The sequence below is a fragment of the Limanda limanda genome, chromosome 12, assembly GCF_963576545.1.
Source record: "Limanda limanda chromosome 12, fLimLim1.1, whole genome shotgun sequence".
Classification (NCBI taxonomy): Eukaryota; Metazoa; Chordata; class Actinopteri; order Pleuronectiformes; family Pleuronectidae; genus Limanda; species Limanda limanda.
This window is the reverse complement of record NC_083647.1, coordinates 27,663,364-27,672,632: the sequence shown is the minus strand read 5'-3', so window position 1 is coordinate 27,672,632 and position 9,269 is coordinate 27,663,364.

Here is a 9,269-nt window from a genome sequence, read left to right as displayed (position 1 = left end):
AGGAAGAGGAGAGGGAGAGGGAGAGGGAGAGGAAGAGGAAGAGGAAGAGGAAGAGGAAGTGGAAGAGGAAGAGGAGAGGAAGAGGAAGAGGAAGAGGAAGAGGAAGAGGAAGAGGAAGAGAGGAAGAGGAAGAGGAAGAGGAAGAGGAAGAGGAAGAGGAAGAGGGAGAGGAAGAGGAAGAGGAAGAGGAAGAGGAAGAGGAAGAGGAGAGGGAGAGGGAGAGGGAGAGGGAGAGGGAGAGGGAGAGGGAGAGGAAGAGGAAGAGGAAGATGAAGAGGAGAGGGAGAGGGAGAGGGAGAGGGAGAGGGAGAGGAAGAGGAAGAGGAAGAGGAAGAGGAAGAGGGAGAGGGAGAGGGAGAGGGAGTGGAAGGGAAGAGGGAGAGGAAGAGGAGAGGAGAGGAGAGGAGAGGAGAGGAGAGGAGAGGAGAGGAGAGGAGAGGAGAGGAGAGGAGAGGAGAGGAGAGGAGAGGAGAGGAGAGGAGAGGAGAGGAAGAGGAAGAGGGAGAGGGAGAGGGAGAGGGAGAGGGAGAGGGAGAGGAGAGGAGAGGAGAGGAGAGGAGAGGAGAGGAGAGGAGAGGAAGAGGAAGAGGAAGAGGAAGAGGAAGAGGAAGAGGAAGAGGGAGAGGGAGAGGGAGTGGAAGGGAAGAGGTAGAGGAAGAGGAAGAGGAGGAGGAGAGGAAGAGGAAGAGGAAGAGGAGAGGGAGAGGGAGAGGGAGAGGGAGAGGGAGAGGGAGAGGGAGAGGGAGAGGGAGAGGGAGAGGGAGAGGGAGAGGGAGAGGGGAGGGAGAGGGAGTGGAAGGGAAGAGGGAGAGGAAGAGGAAGAGGAAGAGGAGGAGGAGAGGAAGGGAAGAAGAGGAGAGGAAGAGGAGACAAGGAGACAGACAACAAAAAGTAGGAGAACATGATGAAGAAGACACTCACACTCATTAGACCTTCACCTCTCTCTCTCTCTCTCTCGCTCTCTCTCTCTCTCTCTCTCTCTCTCTTTCAGCTGTCCACACGTCACACACACATGTTCTTCGATACGCATGTGTGTGTTTTTGTGTGTGTGCGTGTGGCGTCACCATAGTAGCGCATCGTTCTTGTTGTCATGGCAGCGAGAACTCAAGGCTGACTCCTCTCCTCCTCCTCCTCCTCCTCCTCCTCCTCCTCCTCCTCCTCCTCCTCCTCCTCCTCCTCTATTCTTTACTTGAGCTCGGTCATCGCCCCGCAGGGCATCATGGGTATTGCAGGACCAGGTCCGATGTGTTGTTGCTCCTGAATATCAAGTGACTCTTAAAACGGAGGAATCGAGCTGATGATAATAGTAAGAAAATAAAATAAAACAATAAATCTCAGTCCTGTGACCTTCCTGTTTTTTGTTTTTCTTTTCTGAGATTCGTCATCTGCCTCTTCCTGTGAACTTTCTGCTCAATCTGTTTGTGTTTCCTGTTTTATTTTGAAATGTTGGTTCTACTTCCTGTCAGTTTCCTGTCTCGCCTGTTTTTACAGAAGCTGCTGCTCGCTGATCTGGTTCCTGTTGCTTTGGTCTGGATTCTTACTTTCTAACTGTTTCTGGACTCGTTTCCTGTTTGAGACGAAGAATCTCTCAACATCTGATATACTTTAATGTGATATTTATTTTTAGATATTACAATTATTCATAAATTTCAATAAATTTCAATAACTTGCGACGTCCCTACCTGAATCAATGTAGACTTATCGTCTAAATGAGGAATAAAACCAAAATCTGAAAAACCAAACGCTGTTTACATCACATATGTCAAATATTAGATTATTAACGGTTTTCAGACAACAGATTATATAAAGTTCTGAATAATACTGAAACGTTTGTCTGTGATTTTCAGGCGTCGACAGAAAAACCTTCTTTTCTTAAAACTCTTTTCACAGTTTTTCGTTTGGATGAATGTGAATCTTCATCTTTTAGCTGCAGCTTGAAACATGACGATCGTCCAACAGCACTGACGTCTGTGTTTAGAGGACACCTAATGGAGAGGAGAGAGGGCCATCACCATGACAACAGGACATGCCGCATGATGCCGTTTGTAAAGGTGTGTGTGTGTGTGTGTGTGTGTGTGTGTGTGTGTGTGTGTGTGTCTGTTTAATGAGCTTCTCATAAAGTATAAACCTGACACTGAGCGAGAGACACTAACATTCAGCTGAGAAAAGAAAGAGAGAGATGTCACTTCGACAATTGGCTCTGATGAAAGGAGGGCAGGACCTGATGAATATTCACACACACAACAGATACACAACAGAAACAAACACACACACACATGCATGTATGAAATGTTGACTGTTGTTTTTGCGTCTTTGTTGATCCACTCATTCATTTATTTATGGTGATGTTGCTCATTGTGTTTGCAATTAAATGACATATGTATATATTAGAACCAGTGTTGCTGAGCAGCAGCGCCCCCTGCAGCCACATGAGGGGATTCATTCTGTTGGGTGATGAAGTGTTTTCATGTATAAACTAATTGAATCAATGTGTTGACTGTGTGGTCCCTCTGGATATTACCCATGATCCTCTGCTTCCTGACCCTGAAGAGCTGCTGCTGTAACAAATCCACCAAACTGTTCAGAATTCTTCATGTTTTAACAGTTAACATATTGAGATAAACTCTGGTTTTTAATAACTTCAGAATCTTTTTAACTGATCTCAGTTCAGCTTCACTCTTCAACTTGCTTCACTTTGACAAACTGACGACTTCCTGCCGACATCTGAGTGTTGATTCTTACAGGATGAAAGACTAGCTTGTTAGCAGCTAGCTCGTTATCTGCAAGCTCGTTATCTGCTTGGTCGTTAGCTACTAGATATTATTTCACTAGCTTGGTGAAAATTATGAATTATATATAAAAAAAGATGGAAAAAGAACTGAAATACTCATGTGATCTTGTTTTTTATGACCCACTCACAAATGATATTAAATTGAAGCCACTTGAACCCCTGGTGTCACTAACCCTCCTCCTCCAGGTTAGCAGACGGGACATGAACCAAATCAGGTCGTTCTCATCCCCCTGAGGTTTGTTTCTGATCAGTTTGGTTTGAATCAGTTCTTTGATGATATAAGATATAAGACGTCATGATTGACAGCGTAATTTTTTTCCTGGTAATTTCAACAGAGCCGACTGGAAGCGAACTTTGTTGACACCGTCACCAGGAGAGAGAGAGAGAGAAGAGAGGGAAGAATAAAGGGACATGAATGGATGGAAAATAAGTGAGGATGAAAGCGAGAGAACAATGAAAAGAGAGGACACACACACACACTGTTCTGCTCCATTCAGTGTGTGTGTGTCTGTGTGTGTGTGTGTGTGTCTCATAATGGCCTTCAGAAGGACACTTCACAGCCGCAATCATCATCAGTTGCCAGGCAACAAGAAGAAACCGCTAGCCCGCTACCGACAGAAACTCAGCACACACAGCTTTATTATTACTGTTCGAGTGACAAAGGTGTGTGTCTGTGTGCGTGTGTGTGTGAGTGGTACTCAGTGTGTGTGTGTGTGTGTGTGAGTGGTACTCAGTGTGTGTGTGGTACTCAGTGTGTGTGTGGTACTCAGTGTGTGTGTGGTACTCAGTGTGTGTGTCTGTGTGTGTGAGAGTGGTTCTCAGTGTGTGTGTCTGTGTGTGTGTGTGTGAGTGGTACTCAGTGTGTGTGTGTGTGTGTGTGTCTGTGTGTGTGAGAGTGGTTCTCAGTGTGTGTGTCTGTGTGTGTGTGTGAGTGGTACTCAGTGTGTGTGTGGTACTCAGTGTGTGTGTCTGTGTGTGTGAGAGTGGTTCTCAGTGTGTGTGTCTGTGTGTGTGAGAGTGGTTCTCAGTGTGTGTGTCTGTGTGTGTGTGTGAGTGGTACTCAGTGTGTGTGTGGTACTCAGTGTGTGTGTCTGTGTGTGTGTGAGTGGTACTCAGTGTGTGTGTCTGTGTGTGTGTGTGAGTGGTACTCAGTGTGTGTGTCTGTGTGTGTGTGTGTGTGAGTGTTACTCAGTGTGTGTGTGTGACAGTGTTGAGGTCATTTCCACTGGCTTGTGGAAAATGTTCATATAATCACATCGACTGCTGCGACAAAAATGTCATCATAAAACACACATTTCTTTATCAAAGACCAAACAGTGATGACTGACAGCTGAGACTGACTGCTGATTGGTTGAGCGTGTTTATGGGCGGGACCTCGATACCACGGCTGTGTCTCAGTTTGATGACCAGCGGCGTCACAGCGGCGTAACTCCAGCGTCCTGATGCCAGAGCGTCTCAGTCGGGTTCAGAGGACCCGGTCCACCTGGTCCACCCGGCTGATGGTGGGCCGGGGGGGCCGGGGGGGCCGGGGGGCCGGGTGGACCGAGTCCTCCTTGAGACACCGCTCTGGATCAGACTCTGACTCTAATGACGTTCACCACAAGGTGGCAGCGTTCGAATCCCAGATATCTTGGATTCGTTTCTGGAGGATTTGGGGATGTGTTATAAATACGTTTTATTTTCATTCGCTGTGGATTTTCAGACATTTTCTTATATTGTATATTTTTCTTCTTAATGTTATTGTTTTGGGTTTGAATTCTTTAGTTTAATCAAAGTCACTTGATTAAACAAACGCAGCTGACGTCACTGTTTCTGCAGCTCGGCAGGTTTGAATCAGAATCATATTTACACACAAGTAGTGAAATAACAGCTAGCAGCTAACAAAACATCTTAGAGAAAATCGTATTTAACGTGTACTTTGATTATTTTTAGCTTAGTTCATGTCCCGTCTGCTAACATGGAGTTCCATCGAATGGCCTCAGATCTGTCCGTCACACTTTGAAGAGACAGTGTGAGAAAAGTTGGGTCTAATTCTGATATCATTATTGAACATTTATTAAAATAAAGTAATAATCCGTCAAAACCTGTTTTCACACTCGCACACGCACACACACACACACACACACGCACACGCACACGCACTTTATCTTGTTAATCAGTTCATTTGTGCTATTTGAAGTGTTAAGTGTTTCATGTTGTGAGCAGAGTCACACAGGTTGGTCGTGTGAACAGGTGTCGAGGTGACCTGCTGTTCCTTCTACTCCTCGACGAGCCGCAAATAAACACTGTCATCGACAACCTGTAAACAACCTGTTTGTGTGTGTGTGTGTGTGTGTGTGTGTGTGTCTGTGTGTGTGTGTGTCTGTGTGTGTCTCAGTGTGGGGAAATAAAGTGATTTTCACCTGAAATGAGACGATTAGTGAATCTGAAAAAAGATAATGGACATGTCACACTGTGTGTGTGTGTGTGTGTGTGTGTGTGTGTGTGTGTGTGTGTGTGTGTGTGTGTGTGTGTGTGTCTGTGTAGGTCTGTGTGCGTCAACAGGAGGGGATCATTTGATTGTTGTCGTTAATCCCTTCAATCGTTAATCCTGCTCAGTTCCAGTCCCATTCTGACCCAGAGCCCTGATCCCGGGTTCTGAACCAAATCCTCTCACAGAGTCCTGAACCTGATTCACTTAACTCTGGTGGCAACCCGCTCTCTGCATGGCTCTGGCAGCCCGTAGTGTTAGCTCGCTGTTAGCTGGTAGCTCCATCAAACTCCAACAACACAACAGAGGAAAGGAGGAACACGACAAAGTCAACAAAGTGCCTGACGACACACGGGACTCACGTGAGAGCAGAGGGAGACTCCATGTTTGACCGTTAACGTTAACGTGTCCACATGGGACCACAAGGGGACATCAGTGGACAGTGGACACGTCCCTGCTCCCGGCGGCAAGGACACAATCAACCAGAGTATTTTACTGTCTTAAGGACTGAAATGATTGTGTCGGGTCTTATTTATCATGTGATTTTTATATGTTCATTTCTTAAGGGTTTTGTACTTATTCATATTTGTTTATTTAAGTTAAGTAAAATTTCAAATTCCAATTTGCTTTAATAAACAAAAGCTGTTTTATCGTTTTGTGCTTGTTTTTTGAAGTTTTGTCACTTTTGTTACCTTTAACATTTTAAAAGTCTTGATTTAGCACCGGTATCAAACCAGATCCAGTCCCGGTCCTGTCCCAATTAAATCCAGATTCCATCCAACTTCAATTTCATTCTGGTTCCAATCCCGTCATGATCTCCTTACAATTAAATTCATATCAAACTGAGTCAAATGATCTCAGTCCCGATGTCGATCCTGATCCATTTCCATTAACAATTCAATCTCATCCTGCTCCTTTCCTCTCAACTCAGTCATGATCCCAGCAGATCCTAAATCCCCACAGGAGATGTTGAAAGCTGAATCGAAGCTCAGCTGATGTGAAAATATGAAAATAAACGATAGGGAAGTTGGATTCAGGATCGAGGGAGAAACCACGTTCACAACAACACAGAGAAGGAAACAAACACATTCACAAAGTCCTGACGGATTTTGTGAATGTGAGAAAGAGGCTCTGTCACATTCATAAGGACACTGACACTGAGTGTGTGTGTGTGTGTGTGTGTGTGTGTGTGTGTGTGTGTGTGTGTGTGTGTGTGTCTGTCCGATAAGATGAACTAACGAGCGCTTAGCAACAGCTTTTCAGTTCAACTCAGTTCATGAAGCAAAGGTTGAAAACAGAAACCTATGGAGACAGAATCCAGTCCTGCAGCTCCATCACCAGCTGCTCTCACACCTGCTCTGAAGTCCTCAAGGTCTCCTGGACGTGAGAGGACAAGTTTCTCCAGGTGAGAACTCTGGATAAGTTCTGATTGAGACCGTGTGAGGAACCTGAACTCATACATCAGGACCGCCCGTCGCTGCAGCCCTGAGTGCACCAGGCGCTTTGTGAGAGACACCACAATGTCCTCATCCTGTGAGGCTAATGCTCAAAAAGTACACACACAACACAGACACACAACACACACACAAACCTGTACAGGAGCTGCAGCCACATGAGAGGTCAGCAGATAACCAACACTGAAGTTGTGTTACTGACTGACACTGTGTGTTACTCTAGAGATCATGGCCTGTGGCTGTGTTCATTATCCATACGTGTTATTGAATATTCCTCTCTGACTAACACACACGTGTGGAGTCCGTGTCCCGTCATGATGGAAACTGAGAGAACCAGAGTTCAGGAGGTTAAATACACATGTTTTACTGGTCTAGAAACCCTGTGACAACCTGGAGGCCTCAGTCACATACCAACAACACGCCTGGTCCTGATTGGTTCCTATCAGTCACATGACTCAACGTCCCGCGCTGAATGCACTTCCTGTCAGAAACCAGTCTGTGTGAGTGGTCATGTGACATGTGTTTCCAGGTGTGTTAGTGTGGACGGACATTAACTCTGATTCTGAACTCAAACACTCCTCTGGATAGAGGTCGACTTTATAACAATAAAGAAATAACACATTTCATTTCAAGGCCACTTCCCAGACTCCTGCCAGGAGACACCAGCTCCTCATGTCCTCGGCCTCTATCCTGGAGGAGGGACTGTCCTCTTGAGCTCTGGTGTTCAGAAGACATCCGTCCAACACAAGCTTCTCCACACAAACACAAACTGGGACACTGGGACTAAAACCCTAAAATAAGTTCAGATTCTCTCATTTCAAACAGAGCCAAAGCTGCTCAAACCTGATTGGACGAACCAGAGGGCTGATTAATAATATATATAAAACAAGTGCTCATAAGTTATTTAGGATTCAATAGAGACCAAAGTAATTCAACTCCACGTTTCCTATCCTGCATCTTCCTCTCAAGCCTCAATAATCTTCATGTTTATTCTGATTCCACCAGTTGCTTCTAATCACTTCATCCAGAGCCACAGGTGGAGGTTCTGTTACCTTCTGGTCCACGATGGAGCAGGCGACCTCCCGGACCTGGCTGAGGCTGAGGTCCGCGGAGTCCAGCAGCACCGGCTCCCGGCTCAGCCCGATCTGGATGTGGAAGGAGATCACATCTGCTCCTCCTCCTCCTCCTCCTCCTCCTCCTCCTCCTCCTCCTGAGAACGGGAGCGGGCTGGGCGCTCGGATCAGCGGAGGCGCACTCATAGGAACCTTTTCCCCGGTGGCGTGAGACTCTGCCAGGAAACAATTAGGAGTCACGACGACGCGAAGCCACCGAGCTGCTAATTGAAAAGGAAAAGTAGCCGAGCAGGTCCAGGAGGTGCAGGAGGTGCAGGAGGTGCAGGAGGTGCAGGAGGTGCAGGAGGAGGAGAAGGAGAAGAGCCAAAACAAGAGTTTCCTAAAGAAGCGACGAGTTCTGAAGTACGTGGAAAACTAAGAGGAGACAAAGAGGAGAGAGGACGAGAGGAGAGAGGGAGAGAGGGAGAGAGAGAGAGAGAGAGAGAGAGAGAGAGAGAGAGAGAGAGAGAGAGAGAGAGAGAGAGAGAGAGAGAGAGAGAGAGAAGAGCCATGAGGAGACATCACCGGACCAGACTAGTGCCTGGAAACATGATGACAGAGACATGGACGTCAAGAGTGGCTGGAGAGGAGGGGGAGGAGAGGGGGAGAGTGGCTGGAGAGGAGGGGGAGGAGAAGAGAAGAGAAGAGAGGAGAGGGGAGGAGGAGAGAGGAGAGGAGAGGAGGATGAGAGGAGAGAGGAAGAGAGGGAGAGTGGCTGGAGACTAGGGTGAGGAGAAGAGAGGAGAGGAGGATGAGAGGAGAGAGGAGAGGAAGAGGAGGGTGAGTGGCTGGAGAGGGTGTCGAGGAAAGGAGAGAAGGAGGTGAGAGGAAGAGGAGGGTGAGGAGAGGAGAGGAGAGGAGGGGAGGAGAGGGAGAGTGGCTGGAGAGGAGGTGAGGAGAGGAGAGGAGACAAGAGGAAGAGGAGGAAAGGAGAAGAGGAGGAGAGGAGGAGGAGGAGAGGAGAGGGAGAGAAGGAAAGAGGAGGAGAGAAGGAGTAGAGGAAGAGGAGGAGAGGAGGAGAGGAAGAGGAGGAGAAGAGGAGGAGAGAGGAGGAGGAGGAGATGAGGAGAGGAGGAGAGAGAGAGAGAGGAGGAGAGAGGAGGAGAGGAGAGGAGGAGGAGGAGGAGAGGAAGGGGAGGAGAAGAGAGGAGAGGAAGAGGAGGGTGAGTGGCTGGAGAGGAGGGTGAGGAAAGGAGAGAAGGAGGTGAGAGGAAGAGGAGGGTGAGGAGAGGAGAGGAGAGGAGAGAAGACAAGAGGAAGAGGAGGAAAGGAGAAGAAGAGGAGAGGAAGAGGAGGAGAGGAGAGGGAGAGAAGGAGGAGAGAAAGAGGAGAGGAAGAAGAGGAGAAAGGAGAGGAAGGGGAGGAAAGAGGAGGAGAGAAGGAGTAGAGGAAGAGGAGGAGAGAAGGAGGAGAGGAAGAGGAGGAGAAGAGGAGAGAGAGAG